This window comes from Salvelinus fontinalis, chromosome 5 (genome assembly GCF_029448725.1).
Source record: "Salvelinus fontinalis isolate EN_2023a chromosome 5, ASM2944872v1, whole genome shotgun sequence".
In the NCBI taxonomy this organism is placed as follows: Eukaryota; Metazoa; Chordata; class Actinopteri; order Salmoniformes; family Salmonidae; genus Salvelinus; species Salvelinus fontinalis.
In genome coordinates this window covers 15569417-15587181 of record NC_074669.1, presented here as the reverse complement: position 1 = coordinate 15587181, position 17765 = coordinate 15569417, and the positions used below count along the sequence as shown (strand labels likewise).

The window sequence follows — 17765 nt, the reverse complement described above, 5'->3', positions numbered from 1 at the left end:
TACAAGAATCGAAAGACACAGATCCTGTGAATACAGACAATATTTCAGATTTTCTAAGTGTCTTACAGCGAAAACACAATAAATCGTTATATTAGCATAGCACATAGCACATAGCAGCCCAGCATTGATTCTAGCCAAAGTGGACGATAACGTCAACATCGCCAAAAATATATTAATTTTTTCACTAACCTTCTCAGAATTCTTCAGATGACACTCCTGTAACATCATATTACACAATCCATATAGAGTTTGATCGAAAATGTTTATATTTAGCCACCAAAATCATGGTTAGACAATGTGAAATGTAGCTCAGCTGGTCAGAAAATGTCCTTGCGCCTCTTAGACAGTGATCTACTCTTATACATAAATACTCATAAACGTGACTAAAAAATAAAGGGTGGACAGGGATTGATAGACAATTTAATTCTTAATACAATTGCGGAATTACATTTTTTAATTTATCCTTACTTTTCAATACAATTTGCGCCAAGCGAAGCTACGTCAAAAAACATGGCGTCCTAAGCCACTAAAATGTTTCGACAGAAACACGATTTATCATAATAAAAATGTCCTACTTTGAGCTGTTCTTCCATCAGTATCTTGGGCAAAGGATCCTTTCTTGGGAGTAATCGTCTTTTGGTGGAAAGCTGTCCTCTTGCCATGTGGAAATGCCAACTGCGTTCGGGATGAACTGAAAGCGTGCCCAGCTATTCACAGCGTTAAAGAAATAAATGTCCCAAAATCGCACTAAACGGATATAAATTGCTATAAAACGCTTTAAATTAACTACCTTATGATGTTTTTAACTCCCATAACGAGTAGAAACATGACCCGAGTAATATTACCCCCTTCACTAATGCTTGGAACAGGTGCGGGCCGGTGTCCTCTAGGCGCATGACGCAGCTCCAAAAGAATGACTAGTCTCAGGGTTTTTTCATTTGTAGTGCCTGTGAACGCGCAATCGACCCCATTGAAATCGTCATCACGTAAAGGCATCCAGGGGAAGACGTAAGCAGTGTCTGTATAGTCATAGCAATAACAGTGCCCTTTTAACTGACTTCAGAACAGTGGCCAACATTTCTGAAATCTGACTCCATGTCAGGGAAATTGCTGTAGAATGGGCTCTGTTCCACTTAGAGACAAAATTTCAACTCCTATAGAAACTATAGACTGTTTTCTATCCAATAATAATAATAATATGCATATTGTACGATCAAGGATTTTGTGGGAAGCCGTTTCAAAAATTACCCAATTAGCATAAATAGTCTCAACAGCGCCCCCATCCTCAACAGGTTTTAACATAGAGGGATTTTTTTTTTCACGTTCTGTGTCCGTTTAAATTCCTCCGCCTCGCGCGACAGAAGTCCCACCCTTTGTACTTCCGTTTGATTTCCGCATCCTGGTGGTAAAGAACCGCAAGTACATCCCTTAAAAGGAGTGGCGATTATCCAAACGTGGATCACGTTTAAATAATCCAGCAATATCAATTGTTTGGGTCTCATTCAATTTATTTATTTAAATTGTCGGACATAATTTTCTAGGTTCTTCCAATTAAATGAGACATCTTAAACTTCTCATATTAACCTAGATTAAGCACTTCTCAGGTTAATTAAAGTTGAATTCACAAATTGCCTATACAGGTTTGATTTATCATTAAATTGATCAATCAGTAAAATTTGGGTTTTTCAAAACCCAGTCAGTAATCCACTACTGACAGAAGCCCCGCCCCAGCGGGAATCCCATGTGGTTTCGGCCTTAGGGAGAAGTGCCACAGTGTTGAATGTTCCAAACATTTGGTCTACTGTTCACACTTATGATATCCAATCAACAGAGATTGTATGGATTATCGTCTCATTCAATTTAATAAGTTAAATTGTTGAACATAATTTAATGTTCTTCCAATCAAATGAGACACTTTTAAACTTATCATATTAACCTAGATGAAGCCACATCTCATGTTAAAGTTTAATACCGAGATAGCCTACAAAGGTAGGATTAATCATTGACATTGATTAATTAATTCAATTTGCTTTTGCAAATTCATTCACGTCCAACTTCCACAGTACTGTCCAGTACTGATAGCTCATTAACGTCTATAAAAAGATTAAAACTTGTCTTTGCAGCTTCCAATATATTCCAAAACCAAATTTAGGAAAAACATTTTTCCTTTCAAAATGTTCTAATAATGTGCAAGCCATCAGAGGGGGTAATCCCCACCCGCCCGCTAATTAGTGAACCTCCACCCGCAAATGTATTGATCTCTGACCTCAGCAGCGATACCAACACTAATTATGCCCTTCGTGGAAAAGCAGACAACAGCGCTTTCCAAAATCAACCATCAGGCGCAGGCCTCGTAAATGTTCTCTCCAGTCTAGCCCTGATGTCTTGCCACCCGAGATTGGCATCTGTCCAATACCGCAGTGCACAGCTGAAGCACGAGCAGGTGATGGTAGACATGGAGGGACAGGTGGAGAGAACCAGGAAACTAATGACAAATGCAGAAAATGGAAAAATTCTGCTAGCTATGGAGCAGCGCTTGAAAACTGAACTATTAAATAAAATTGCAAAAACGTATGACGATGAACAAGCACAAGCTCTTCAACAAAATCGTTTTCTACAGGAACAAAATCAAATGCTACAGGAACAACTCGATTTAGTCAAAACTAAATACGATGATGTCCACGGCAAACTAGATAAATCTGAAGAGTTATCTACAAACAGGAGCGCTCAACTTGATAACATGCATGCAGTTATGTTGAACGTTACTCAAAATAACACGGTTCTACTCAAAACGCTGCAGACCAAAGACGATCAGTTAATGAACATAATGTCAAAGTTGGATGACAAGTCAGCAGAACTCATTGAAGTCGCTGACCAAATGAATGATGAGAGAACTCAGGTGATGAAGATGGAAATATTGATTTCTAAGCAAGCAGCGGAAATCTCATCACTGAATATCTCGCTCCGTACTCGAGACCTCTATCTGGAAACCATGACAGATAAGTTTGAGACTGAAAGGAGCAAGTGTGACACTCACGTGTCCAAAATCAGTACTCTAAGCGCTCAAGTGGACTCTGCAATGCAGCAGAATACCACCCTTAGGTACCATCTGGATGAAGTCCAGAATGGTCACGCTCTACAGCGCGACTACCAATCCAAGCAACCGGAGCCCTGTACTCACATCAGTAAAGACGATAGGTTTCAGACCTTGCCTCCCTCATGTGTCCCTCAGTCTTCTCCTCTTGGCCATTCGGCACTGAGTAATATTGCACCTCTTGGCCAACAACAACAAGGATTGGCTTCTTCTCTTGGCCTTTCGGCCCCAATCTCTCCACAGGATGAAGCCAACCCTCTCCGCCCGCTTGGCGCGGAATACCTTGACAAACTCGTCAAGTATTTCCCCACCTTTGACCCCGTTCCAGGTCAGCCAAACGATACTGAGACGTTCCTAACTGACATAGAGGACGCGTTGGATGGCTACCCGAACGCTACAGCTTCTGACAGGGTTTACCTGTTGAAGCGAACGTCAAATAGACACGTGACAAGGTTCATTCGTCTACAACAGCAACACGTGCTAAATGACTACGCTAAACTTGCCACAGCTTTGAAAGTAGAATTCAGTGGTTCTGCGACTCGCAAGCACAATAGCTCACTGGCTAACACCGTTAAACAAGCTCGGAACGAACACCCACAAGCTTACTATCATAGGCTTCGTTCAGCTTACTTTGGCCTACTCACTGAAACAGGCATGGAAGACCTGTTACCTTTTAAACAAATGTTCCTGTCGAACATGTATCCTACCTTCATTACCTACTTGGGCCCTGCCGCCCACGTTGGCTTGCCTATCTTACAACTCAGAGAGCTTGCAAGCACAGCTTTTGAGGCATCAAAAGTTCACAACGCTAAGAGCCCTGACCACTCGGTTTTGAAGTTTGACCAGGAGCACTCACTCCAGCTAGAGGGTGCATTATCAGGTATTGGAGCGTTGAGAGAGGACGCACAACAACAGTTTCTACCACGAAACCATGATTCCAATAACCTCTGCGGTCGAAATAACTGTAAAGTACGTCGCAATCAACATGACTACCGCTACAATAGACCTGTTCGCTACGTTCCTGCACCCAACCCACACAAAGTGTCAGAGCACAAGGGTAACAAAGGGTTGAAGGACAATCAAAACGTAGACCAATGTTCCCCAGAAGTTCCACTACAGGAAGAAGTAAAGCGAGAACAATTTGAGAAAAGGGTAAAAGATAAGTCACAAGGACTAGACGGGGAATTACCGGACACCAGGTCCGCAGGAATTAACACCCTTAGCAAGGACGTTAAAGTTCAAATTTCTCCCGCTCTCATTCAAGACCCTATCCAGGGCCCGCTTGATCAAGAAACAAGCCCCCGGGCTTTGTCTATAGACTCTGATACACAGGTTGCGAAGAAAAAGGTCAAACGCTTCGTTAAAGCCAAGCCCACTCAAAATCGTAAAAGTCAATCTGCTTCCACCTTGAACAGAAATGGCACATCACGTCGTTGCGAACAATCACTCCACTTTGTGGGGAATATGTCCACTAACCACGAATCTAAACGCCCGTACCTGGAAACAGTCCTGGAGGACTGCTTAACTTGCCATGCGCTAATTGATTCGGGTGCGACAATATCACTCATCTCTCAAACATTGTTTGATGATCTCAAAAAGGCTTTGAAGCCAACTAAACGTTGGTTAAAAGTGGAACGATGCGACACTACACTTCAAGGAGTCACTCAGACTACCTCGGCTCTCACATTGAGAGTCATGCTGAAACTACACTTCAAGGACGTATCGCTCATTCACCCTGTGTATGTCACCAGCCTCGAAACCGTACCCCTGCTACTTGGAGCAGACTTGATGGATCGGTTACTCCCATTGATGGATTGGAAAACCAACCAGGTATGGTCACAGGCCACCCTGCCTTCTCCACTGACCACACTGTCTTCCCCTAACGCTAGCTGCAACGCAGTCAGTCACGAGGGATATCTGTCAAAAGCACCCCTTGGGAAAAAGACGTTTAAAAACCTCTTGGGGCAGAATCCGATCCAAGGAGATATTACAATATCTCGACACATTCCATCAGCCAACCTGATGGACCATTCTTTTCATGACATCGAGCCAGCTGTCTCTGTGAATAAACAACTTCCCTCCTCCGTGCAGTCGTGCAATACGGTAGTTGAGATGAACTCCTCTTGCCCTTCAGACATTTCCGCAAGCACTGCGGCCGTCTCAGCAAGAAAAACATTGATGCGCAGAGTATACTCTGCTTCCGATGATACACCTTCTGCTTTGCTGGGGACTGTCACCCCTTGCAATGACACTAATGGCGTCAGTCCAGCAACTGACCCAATGATTCCCACTGGTGAAACACTGGGCGATATCACAGACCGATATCCTCGTCTCAGTTCGCAGGTACTGAAGAGGTTGCTACACGCGGAAGTGATGGTGACTGACATGCCTCGACAGCCACTGAGCGTTTTGAAGCACAAACACCAGGAGATTTGGTTGAAAGGTTACAGCCATTCTCATACCAACGCGGCCGCTGACAACTCGTACATCGGGTCCGATCTTTTCATTTGCGCCTCGGACACCAACACCACTCGCTGGTGGGGGGGTCCCGAGACACAAAGGGGGGGAATAGTAGCCCAGACCCATGATGAGCCTCATCGCAGCCGGTGGGGGGGTCAAGACTACGGACAACACCATACGAGGCCGCCAGAGCATAAATCAAATCTAGTTGTAAACTCCCCTATGAGAACATTGAGGAGCAGACAGGCCCCTAGACGGGGATTATCTTAGAGCACATCTAAAAATAGTACTGAGGTGTACCGCACTGGTCGTAAAGGAAGTCCAGTGGACTTGTCCACCTCCAAAACAAATGGCAACAATAATAATTCCTTGCCATGTGTAGGTTCAACTACAATACAACTAGTAAAATGCTCCAATCATGTGTTCCGGTATTATAATATTTCAAAATAAATCGGTAGGATAACTGGCCCCTTTGAGCACCAGTACCAATACCAGCAACAGTCAGTCTAGCTACAATCAGTAAGAAGGTTAGAGACCTAACCAATCAAATTACCCTTGACAATAGCGACATAGGAGTCACTCAGAGTGCAACACAGGGAAGGGAATCTCCAGTGCACTCTTCCAATGGTTAACACACATGCCACTAATAAATAGAATCCTTCATTCAGGAGGAAAATTATTAGAATCACTAACCATGATCACACCACGTACGACGGGTCCAATACTTAAAGATTACTTCCGTCGTGAGGTTAGCTCCTCCGTGGATAACATAGCTATGAAATAGACTTCATACCTATCACCACTACAATAGTGGAAGACACAGTGAATTAGTAAAAACTTCTACAGACTCCCTCGACACCAATTCTGACTGACCTCCAGGCATCGACCTGAAAATTACCTGACTACGTCAGACTCATTCTGAACAAGTTGTAATCTGCCAGGATACTTGGTTTTCTTCCCTTGACATGCGCGCTTGTTTAAGCATAAACGCACATGCACAACGGAACATCCAATTAGGATTTATGCTAGGATCACTTAAGGGTCCAAGCAAAATACCAGCCTTAGTAAAGTTGAACATTTACTTCTAGGCCTTTGTCTCTACAGCACTCACCAGTTTTCTTCCCATAAGTCCATAGGTCATCCCTGTAGACTGCCCAAAACTAGTGCCTTACAGCTGTAAAGTTATCATATAGTTATCAACTTAGGATAATGCCTAAGCAACACACCAAGTAGGAAAACCCTAGATATGGCGTTAGAGACAATGCCATGATAGTCATTTTGCCAGAACATTGGACGTATATAGAATACAGTCCAATTAGATGATTTTTGTGTGAGAACTATATTTTGTTTTTGTTTTGTTTATGCTTTCATTCCGTTTCGGTTCAGTTCCTTTGACATTTAGGAAGTGATAGAGCCATAAACAACTTCCCCATACAACATTCACTTAGTGCCACAACGCCGCTCATTGGGGAATGAATGTAATTATATATATATTTCATGAGTGTGTGTGCGTTGTTAACATCTGCCTAAGTTACTGCTCAGATCTTCCAGTCTGGACGACAACCAGACGACGGGTCCGGAACGGCGACCCCAAATCCGGACACCCACGGCCCATCCTTGTGGCGGCATGCCCGCTGTCAGAGAGCCTACCAAGGTAAACCACCAAGGGGGGGACCGCAACGGCGATCACCAACCAGGACATCCCCTGGCCCTCCTTGGGGTACTTTGCAGCTTCCAGGGAACCTACCAAGGTACATCACTAGAAGGGACCTCAACGGCGATCATCAACCGGACATCAACTGCCATCCTTGTGATGGACTGCTCCGCTTCCAGAGAAGCCTACCAAGTTCAACCACCAGAGGGGACTGCAACGATGATCTACAAGCAGGACACCACGTGTTCATGATTTTATGTTGATTTGTAACTTGCAGGACAAACAAGATCCAAACCACCAGGGGGGGTATGTCATGACGTTGCCTGCGTGGGTATAGCAAACCCCATCCCCCTCTCCCTGCCTCTCCCTTTCCACCACAACCCATGCGGTGATCACAGAGAGATGCCGTAAATTCCTGAGAATCTCCCCACCACAAACAGTATTAAGACAGAGGGTAAACTTTCAGGACAAAGGAATTCTCTTCCACCTCACAGAACTTGAGGTACGAACATATTTCATGTTCCTGACAAAGTAGGAAAGATTGGTGAAGATCCTAGCTATTAACATGTCCATTTGTCCCCATGTGGGAAACTCAGGAGAGACTGTGGGACCACATTACCATACCGCTGTTTATATAATAACCTCAGATATGAGGTTTACATCTGTTTGTTGTATAAAATGAATGAGTGAGTATGATACTGTTTGTATAATTGTGTAATATGATTTTGGACTGTTTAATTAAGAAAAATACAAATACCTTTTTGATTTGAACTAAATCCAAGGACCGCCCTGAGCCCAGTATGGGTCAGAGACCATGGGACCACCCCTCTCTGGTATCTGAATAAAACCCAACTCCTAAGAAATTACCATTAAGACCATGTTTCTCTCAATCACGAGAGGACAAAGGTTGCAGACCAGCTTACCTCGATAACGAGAGGGCCAAGGTTTGAGACCAGACTGCTGAATCTTTTAACCATCCCACGTGGTTAAAACTCTTATACGAATCATAACAAGTCTTTGATATTGAATTCTAGTCTGCAGCTAGGAAATCGGTATCATTGAACGCGAAGAAAGACAACCGCCGAAACAATCATTCTATAACGAATGTCCCTCTGAACAATCCACAATAGCCAAGACAGAGACCGACGAATCTCCAACAAAAACGAACTTCTCTCCAACGATCAAGACGACACACACACTGAACGTAACTATATATATATTGATTGCAATTGTTCCCGAATGAGTGAGCGTTCATGTGTAAGGATTAGCATGTCAATTGTTATAGTTATGGACTCTGTAGTGAATTATTAGTCGAACGCAACTTTCCCTTTGTCTAACAGCCGCCATGCCGGTTCAGCCCACTAGGGCATATTGCTCCCATCATTTCATGTAACTATTTTAAGTTTGTTTGTTTGTTTATGCATTTCTGTGAATTAATTAGTTAGTAATAAATAAATGATTTAAGACAATTGATGTATGGATGACTCATAGTGAAGACTGGGTTCGTGCAGATAATCAACGATTTATGACGTTTGGAATGAGACTGACGAGGTAGAGTAAATAAATCATTAATTAGAAGACTATTGATCAGATATGAAAATATTTGAAAGGTTATATTGGGAAATTATAACTTTGTAATCTAATAACTTTCCCTGGTGCCCTCGAATTCATAGTTAATTAGTTACATTATTACTCAAGTGATAGCGTAAGCCCTAATTACAGGAATATATGATAAAAACTATAAGTCTTCAATTTAACGATAGCAAAGACACGACACATGTGTCAGCATATGGTCTCACAAGGGGTCTGAGGATCTCATCTCGGTACCTAATGGCAGTCAGGCTACCTCTGGCGAGCACATGGAGGGCTGTGCGGCCCCACAAAGAAATGCCACCCCACACCATGACTGACCCATCGCCAAACCGGTCATGCTGGAGGATGTTGCAGGCAGCAGAACGTTCTCCACGGCGTCTCCAGACTCTGTCACGTCTGTCACATGTGCTCATGTGCTCAGTGTGAACCTGCTTTCATCTGTGAAGAGCACAGGGCGCCAGTGGTGAATTTGCCAATCTTGCTGTTCTCTGGCAAATGCCAAACGTCCTGCACGGTGTTGGGCTGTAAGCACAACCCCCAACTGTGGACGTCGGGCCCTCATACCACCCTCATGGAGTCTGTTTCTGACCGTTTGAGCAGACACATGCACATTTGTGGCCTGCTGGAGGTCATTTTGCAGGGCTCTGGCAGTGCACCTCCTTGCACTAAGGCGGAGGTAGCGGTCCTGCTGCTGGGTTGTTGCCCTCCTACGGCCTCCTCCACGTCTCCTGATGTACTGGCCTGTCTCCTGGTAGCGCCACTCTCCTGTTGGAATCACTCCTTTTTTGGGGGTGTCTTGCTAATTGCCTATAATTCCCACCTTTTGTCTATTCCATTTGCACAACAGCATGTGAAATTTATTGTCAATCAGTGTTGCTTCCTAAGTGGACAGTTTGATTTCACAGAAGTGTGATTGACTTGGAGTTACATTGTGTTGTTTAAGTGTTCCCTTTATTTTTTTGAGCAGTGTATATTCAGATCAGTCTGGCTACAGTGAAACAAGTGATTTTAAGGATGCAAATGAAAGTTTTTATAAATGTTCAATACTTACGGCATGGGAAAGTCCTGCAAGAGAACTAGGCACCACCATCGCCTAATTTGCTGCATGTTTTCCTTTGAAAAAGAAAATCACACAATCGGATGTGTATCCCAAAGAACATTATATCCACTAGTGATGAGAATTTCATAATTTATACATACCTTAGTGAAATCACACGGTGCTTCCATTGCAATGTACAGGGCGTACTGTAAGTTAATTTATGGGCAGGAGGGACGGTAGCGTCCCACCTGACAAACATCAGGTGAAATTGCAGACTACAGTATTATAAATATTTAACTTTCATAAAATCAAAAGTGTAATACATGAAAATAAAGCTTAACGTCTTGTTAATCCAGCCGCGGTGTCAGATTTCAAAAAGGCTTTACGGCGAAAGCAAACCATGCGATTATCTGAGGACAGCGCCCCGCATACAAACACATGAAAAACATATTTCTACCAGGCATGTGCGACACGAAAGTCAGAAATAGCGATATAAAAAAATGCCTTACCTTTGAAGATCTTCTGTTGGCACTCCAAAAGGTCCCAGTTACATCACAAATGGTCCTTTTGTTCGATAATGTCTTTTGTAAGTTATATACATAAAACTCAGTTTAGCTGGCAACCTTCGGTCAATAATCCACCCAGTTTCCCTCCATCAAAATGCATACAAAAAGAATCCCAAACGTTACTAATAAACTTTTCCAAACAAGTCAAACAACATTTATAATCAAACCGTACGTAAATAAATGATACAATTTAAGATGGAGAATCGTTATTGTCTTTACCGGAGAAAAATACCAAAGAACGTGTTCTCTTCCACGCGCTTGGAAACACTACAGCCAAAATGGGAGCCACCTAGAAAAACCACTTCCAAAAACCAGCCTGAAACTTTCTAAAGACTGTTGACATCTAGTGGAAGCCCATTAACCATTGAAAATAGAGATAGGCTGAATTTGTATTTTGTCCTCAGGGTTTTGCCTGCCATATCAGTTCTGTTATACTCACAGACATAATTTTAACAGTTTTAGAAACTTTAGAGTGTTTTCTATCCAAGTCTACCAATTATATGCACATCCTGGCTTCTGGGCCTGAGTAACAGGCAGTTTACTTTGGGCATGTTTTTCATCCGGACGTCAAAATACTGCCCCCTACCAAAGAGAGATTAAGAAAGAGTAGGTTGTTAAGTTTGATAGTTATGATAACAACAATAATGATAATAGTAAATTATAATAATACCACTCCCCCCAGGAATATATTTCAGGATGTAGAAGACATCCCCCCCAAGAAGTCACAGCATGTCACATCAGCATCCAGCTCTGCAGGAGTTTGATGTATGAATTGTGTGTGTAGTGTAAAAACTGTAGGAAATAGGTCCCAAAAAGTGTCAAGAATAATAAAGAAAAAAAGTATGAGCAATAACAATAGTGTGCTTTGCATGACGCAAGCATAGAAATAATAATAACTTTTCATATGTTATAACAGAAAATAGGACTAATATTATATACTGAATAGCCAGCATCTTACCATCAAAATAAAACACCCCACACTTGTTTGAAAATCCTTGCTTTGGTAGGTCCTGTGGTGCGAACAAGGTACAATTTTCAATAAAGGAATGACAATCAAATGGTAGAGTTGAGTGGAATAATTTAAAGGAATATCCAACCTGAACATCATCCACACCAAAAGTCCTCCAAGGTCCAGGGGACAAGATCCGAGCAATGTTTCTGTGAACATAGTGTATGTGAAAGTAAAGAAAAACTACAATTTAACAGCTTTTTATACTCCAGCATGCATAACCGTTTTGAACACAGTTGGAACTGAATTAGTCCAAGTATTTTTCACAACATGTATGGGTGTTGCTGGTCCATAAAATGTATTTGACTGCAAACACACCATTTCTCACATAAATGCACTCACATGCCAAAACTCTTTCCTTGGACACTATTTCAAAGCAATGTGTATGCTTTCTTCGTAAATGTGTTTCCATGTTTTTCTTATTTAACTTAAGTTTGCAGTGGGGACAAGTTACAAAGACTTTTCTTGACTTGCCATGTATGTTGGGACCAGGTGATTTCATTATTGTATTTACTATGTGTAGGCCTGTGTAGACTCGCTATGTGTAACTAAGGGAATGGCCGTCGGCATCAACGATAATCATTTAGAACCAGCCAAAAACAACAAGGCATATATTGAAGAAACACAGAAAATCAACGATCAAATCGATTACATAACTGTACATGTAAACCTAGGCTTACTGCTCAAGTAGGCAAATTTGTCCAAATAAGATTCCCTCATTGTAAGCAATTAGCTAGCTCACGTTCAAAAGGTTGCTATTGCTAATTAGCTAGCTCAAGTGCAAATGGGTGCTAATTAACACTATGCTAACATCGGTGTGGTAGTTGGTTATATAAAAATATACCACTGCACTGGTATAACATGAACATTACAAAGTACATTACGCATAATGACAGTCTCACTTCCATGGTTGATATTTTTATCCATGTAGGTTAGGTTCGATTAAGATTTGCTTTCGTTGACGTTGACACCTTCGACGTGAACTCAACTTGGGTGTGCTTGAAGGAGACGAGACGGGAAGGGTTCGTGTTAAACGCGTTTGACTCCGCCCACATTGGGCCCGAACTGCACACTGCAGTCAGGGACTTCTCGCCACATCCCACGAGCTTCGGAGCCGGTGTAGTACGCTTTGCCTGTTTGATGGTTCATCGAGGGTATAGCGGGATTTCTTATAAACTTCTGGGTTAGAGTCCTGCTCCTTGAAAGCCGTAGCTCTACCCTTTAGCTCAGTGCGAATGTTACCTGTAATCCATAGCCTCTGGTTGGGGTATGTACGTACAGTCACAGTGGGGACGACGTCCTCGATGCACGTATTGATAAAGCCAGTGGTGTACTCCTCAATGCCATCGGAAGAATCTCGGAACATATTCCAGTCTGTGCTAGCAAAACAGTCATGTAGTTTAGCATCCACTTCACCTGACCACTGTTTTATGGACCGAGTCACTGGTGCTTCCTGCTTTCATTTTTGCTTGTAAGCAGGAATCAGGAGGGTAGAGTTATGGTCAGATTTGCCAAATGGAGGGTGAGGGAGAGCTTTGTACGCAACTCTGTGTGGAGTAAAGGTGGTCTAGATTTTTCCCCCTCTGGTTGCACATTTAACATGTTGATAGAAATTAGGTAAAACTGATTTAAGTTTCCCTGCATTAAAGTCCCCGGCCACTAGGAGCGCCGCCCCTGGATGAGCATTTTCCTGTTTGCTTATGGGGGAATACAGCTCATTGAGTGCGGTTTAGTGCCAGCCTCGGTCTGTTGTGGTATGTAGACAGCCATGAAAATTACAGATAAACTCTCTAGGTAGATAGTGTGGTCTAGAGCTTATCATGAGATACTCTACCTCAGGTGAGAAAAACCCTGAGACTTCCTTAGATATCGTGCACCAGCTATTGTTTACAAATAGGCATAGGCCCCCGCCCTGTGTCTTCCAAGAGGCTGCCGTTCTGTCCTGCTGATAGAGTGTATAACCAGCCAGCTGTTTGTTCTTAATGTCATCGTTCAGCCACGACTCTGTGAAACAAGATATTACCATTTTTAATGTCTCGTTGGTAGGATATACGTGCTTTCAGTTCGTCCCATTTATTTTCCAGCAATTGAACGTTAGCTAGCAGAATGGAAGGCAAGTGCAGATTAGCCACTCGTTGCCTGTTCCTCACAAGACATCCTGATCTCTTTCCTCAAAATCTATGTTTCCTTTTCCAGTGAATCACGGGGATCTGGGCCTGGTCGGGTGTCCATAGTATATCCCTTGCATCCGACTCATTGAAGAAGAACTCCTTGTCCAATTTGAGGTGAGTAATCCCAGTTCTGATGTCCAGAAGCTCTTTTCGGTCATATGAGATGGTAGCAGCAACATTATGTACAAAACCAGTTACGAACAACGCAAAAAAAAAAAAAAAATAGCATAGTTGGGAGCCGATAAGACGGCAGCCCTACCCACCGGCGCCATCTTTAGCGCACATACGGGTAGTTACTAGCTACAGTGGCCATGTTCGAGAGGATCAAAACCGAAATGTATAATTGGTAAATTGTAAATGACTGACTGATCTACAAATAATAATGAGTAGTTATTTATTTTCTTTCACCCCTTTTCGTGGTATCCAACAGTCTTGTCCCATCGCTGCAACTCCTGTACGGACTCGAGAGAGGCAAAGGTCGAGAGCCGTGCGTCCTCCGAAACACAACCCAGCCTCACTGCTTCTTGACACAATGCTCGCTTAACCCGGAAGCCAGCCGCACCAATGTGTCGGAAGAAACACCGTACACCTGGCGACAGTGTCAACGTGCATTGCGCCCGGCCCGCCTCAGGAGTCACTAGAGCGCGATGGGACAAGAACATCCCTGCTGGCCAAACCCTCCCCTAACCCGGACGATGCTGGGCCAATTGTTCGCTGTCCCATGCCCCGCAGCCGGCTGCGACAGAGCCTGGACTCGAATCAGGATCTCTAGTGGCACAGCTAGCGCTGTGATGCAGTGCCTTAGACTTCTGCGGCACTCTGGAGGCCCATGAATAGTTATTTCTGATGCAAGGTTCTCTGTAGATCAGTTAGTCATTACTCACCTGCACTGTCGGCTGCATAGTCGAACAAACCCAGTGATTTCCAACACGGATCATTTCAGACTTCCATGATGAATAGCTTTTCATGCGCTCGTTAGAGGTAGCATTAGTAACACTATGTACGATTCAAAGTTAATATTTCACAAGCATATCAGTCTCCTGAGAGACCATCAAAAATTGCCAAAGCCGACTTTATTTCAAGTCGTCTCGGCGGGGTATTGGGTAAAGTTTTCAACTAGCAATAATCGCGCCTCGGATAAACCTCATAGGCTACGATACTGCCACTGCGCAAAGATAAAGAGGAAGGGGGATTGGGTGGACATAGTTTCGACTCGATGATGATTCCAATAACGGTTTCAATAAAAAAAATTATAAACAATACACAAATAGAGATAGATTAGGGAGACGTGTAAAATGTTATTATGATGTGAACACAATTAAAAATATATATTCTAAAATGTTTCATTTAAAATATTAAAAGAAATGCCGTGCATTGTGGGATACATTGTGTCAACATGTGGAGAACTGGACATAACTGATCAGTTACCTACAGGCTGGATAAAACAACGCATTGTGGTTTGTTCAAAAAGGGTTGTCTAGTGCGGTTCGCTGCAGAACCAGTCCGGAACAAACACAGGAAAAGAACCAAAGAAGCGCAGTATTATCAAAGACAGTACAGTATGCTTTAGAAACTCTGTTGTATTATTGGTTGTTTGGCAGCGAGCAATTGATGAAATGCACACAGTGCAGTAACGTAATTTAATATCTTAAATGTTATGTGATTTGCAGCGCATTTATGAATGCATTCGATGCAGATTAGGCTACATGGGTGTTATACGCATATTCACGTCGCAGTTTAGTTAGAGCGGCAATTGTTGGAAGACCAAAGCGAAAGTAATATGTCATTTGGGATACAAGTTGGGCTTCTTGATCATTATAATGTGAGCATTTTTCTCCAATAAACAAATTACTTGCATGAACACGTGGTTTTGTTTAGGCAATTTAGGTTGTTTGACATTTGAAAAAAAAAAGTACAATGTAACAAATAATCGAACTCAGACATATGTGCGAAAACGCCCTTACTGGGTATTCAGATAGGAATATATTTATATGTAGAAAATGTCGAGATTTTCTGCAGAATTTAGAAGCATGTCCTGTCAGCTACATTTTACATTTCTGTTTGCAATGTTCTAAAAATATTTCATGAACTCTTTTGACGCAAGTATGGTGGGCCTATAGGAAGCATGGCGATTGTATCCTTTAGTGGTTGAAAACGGGAGCATTTTTGTCTCACCGATGGTACCTTCGTTCTATCCTTGAGGTGTTGTCACTTCTATGTAGACAATAACACTAGGCGGTTCAATGATATAAAGAACATATTCATTGACTGATCACCAAACTATCCCTAGCTACCACTGAAGCTCATGATATGAACAAGCGCCTATCAGCGTTCTCTAGTCTGATAGATTGCTTCCGTAGTGTGCCATTCAAACCACCAGATGGCAATCTAATCCATTCAAAGTGGCATAGTTTAAAGATTATTTCTGTGATTACCTCTAAATTTAAAAAATATATAATTGAATCCCTTTTTAGATTTCATTTTAAGTCAGCAAATGTGAAGACTGTGCAGACTTTCACTAGTGACTGTATATTTCCCTAAGAGTTGTCCTAAATTGCTAGAATCTAATTCAAAATTATTCACAGCTGCAATGCCTGCCAAAGGTGCTTCCACCACTGGTGTGAAGACATGCAGTCAAGACATCTTAATTTTGTATTTGTTATTAATTTGGAAAATGTTCTATGATTTTTTCTTTCACTTTAAAAATGTGGATTAGGTTGTGTAGATCGGTGTGGGGAAAAAATCGAATGTAATCTCTTTTTACATTTAATTTAAGGCAGCAACATGTGAAGACTGTGCAAGGGGTGTGTAGACCGTATGACTGTAGGCCCCATTTGTAACTTGAGGATTCTGTTCCCTGTGCTTCCACCCCTGAATGAGACCTCTCACATAATCAGTTGAAGTATCCACTTGACTACAGCATGACAATTTCAGCTATTATAAGAACTGTCATTTCTATGCAGAAATGGTGGAAAGGGAAAGCTACATATTCTTGCATATCAATGCCAAAACACTGCATTGTAGATGTATATTCTTATGTGTAGTTTTGGCCTCTTAGCTACCCATATGTTTCCTATATCTCCTACAGTAAAGGTTCATTTCGTTGTCAGATTATTGATACCAGTTGAGCTGGATAGGTAATAGTGCCTAATACACTAAGCTTCTTCTAAATATCAATGCAATGCTGGATAATAATAATAATAATAAGCCCTAATTTCCTATGGAGAGTGAACATTAAAAGCATTTCTGTTGTTGTGAAACCTAAATGGGATAATGCCATTTGCTTTATATAATGTAGGCTCAGCAGCAGATAACCAGTAGCATGTCGGTTGTAAAGCGGGCTGTGCTGCTGACACAATAGGGAGGATTTGCTCCTGCCAGTCATAGACAGGTACAATTAGTCTTACAGTGGCAGGATCACCGTCAGGGACAGGACAGGTAAGTATGTAGATAAAGGGATTACACTGTGTCTGGGCCACATAATCTCAAATGAATCCGGTAAGCTTCTGTTTCATTCTGAGCCTAGCATTGCAATCCATTTTCATCATCACACTACAACCTGGCTATTGCTTCAGTGCAACCCAGGAAAATATGAGAAGAGCTGTGTTCACTTTCACAGATGAACGATCTCCCAAACCAGGCTTGTGTGCCACACCTGTGTGCCAGTTGTGGACATTTGATAATGATGGTGGTCAGGGGGGATAATACGCTTTAATTCTCTTGAGGTGCCTTGATTACATTTGTCTGAAAGCCCTATCAAGAATCTTACTGGATTTCCATCCATCCACTCAGGGATGTGTGATTTTAGTAATCACCTGTGACATGCTATAGATTAGATCTGGTCCAGCCTACATAATACCCTGCTTTCCAATAGGGCCCAGTGGTAGTCCATGGTCTTAAACACACTGGCATCATCCCTTTTTTGTTTAGTATATTCAATTGTAGAAGCTTTGTTTTTAAGTCAATGCCATCCAGTATAAGGATAAGCTTATGTCATGTGTAGCAGCTTCTACTAGGTTAAGTAGGAATTTTTGTCTGGGAAATGTAAGTATGGCTTTCTGGTATAACCCTTAGACTGGTGTGTGCCAACCAGGCTGCTCCAGCTTAGACCCAACCAATCACAACTGTCTGTCTCTAATCACACTCTCAGACCTCCGTCCACCAACACACTCAGCCTCC

The 17765-nt window shown here is 42.4% G+C and overlaps 1 long non-coding RNA gene and 1 other non-coding gene across 2 annotated transcripts; both read right to left on the bottom strand.

The window, feature by feature from the left end:
• Positions 1-11502: 11502 nt before the first annotated feature.
• Positions 11503-14746, bottom strand: LOC129855196 (uncharacterized). Its single transcript, XR_008759438.1, has 2 exons — positions 14471-14746; positions 11503-11564 (listed from the first exon to the last, which is right to left on the bottom strand). It is a non-coding gene; the product is annotated as an uncharacterized LOC129855196 (long non-coding RNA).
• LOC129856313 (U4 spliceosomal RNA) lies at positions 14623-14763 on the bottom strand. The gene has a single exon (XR_008759723.1). It is a non-coding gene; the product is annotated as a U4 spliceosomal RNA (small nuclear RNA).
• Positions 14764-17765: the final 3002 nt, after the last annotated feature.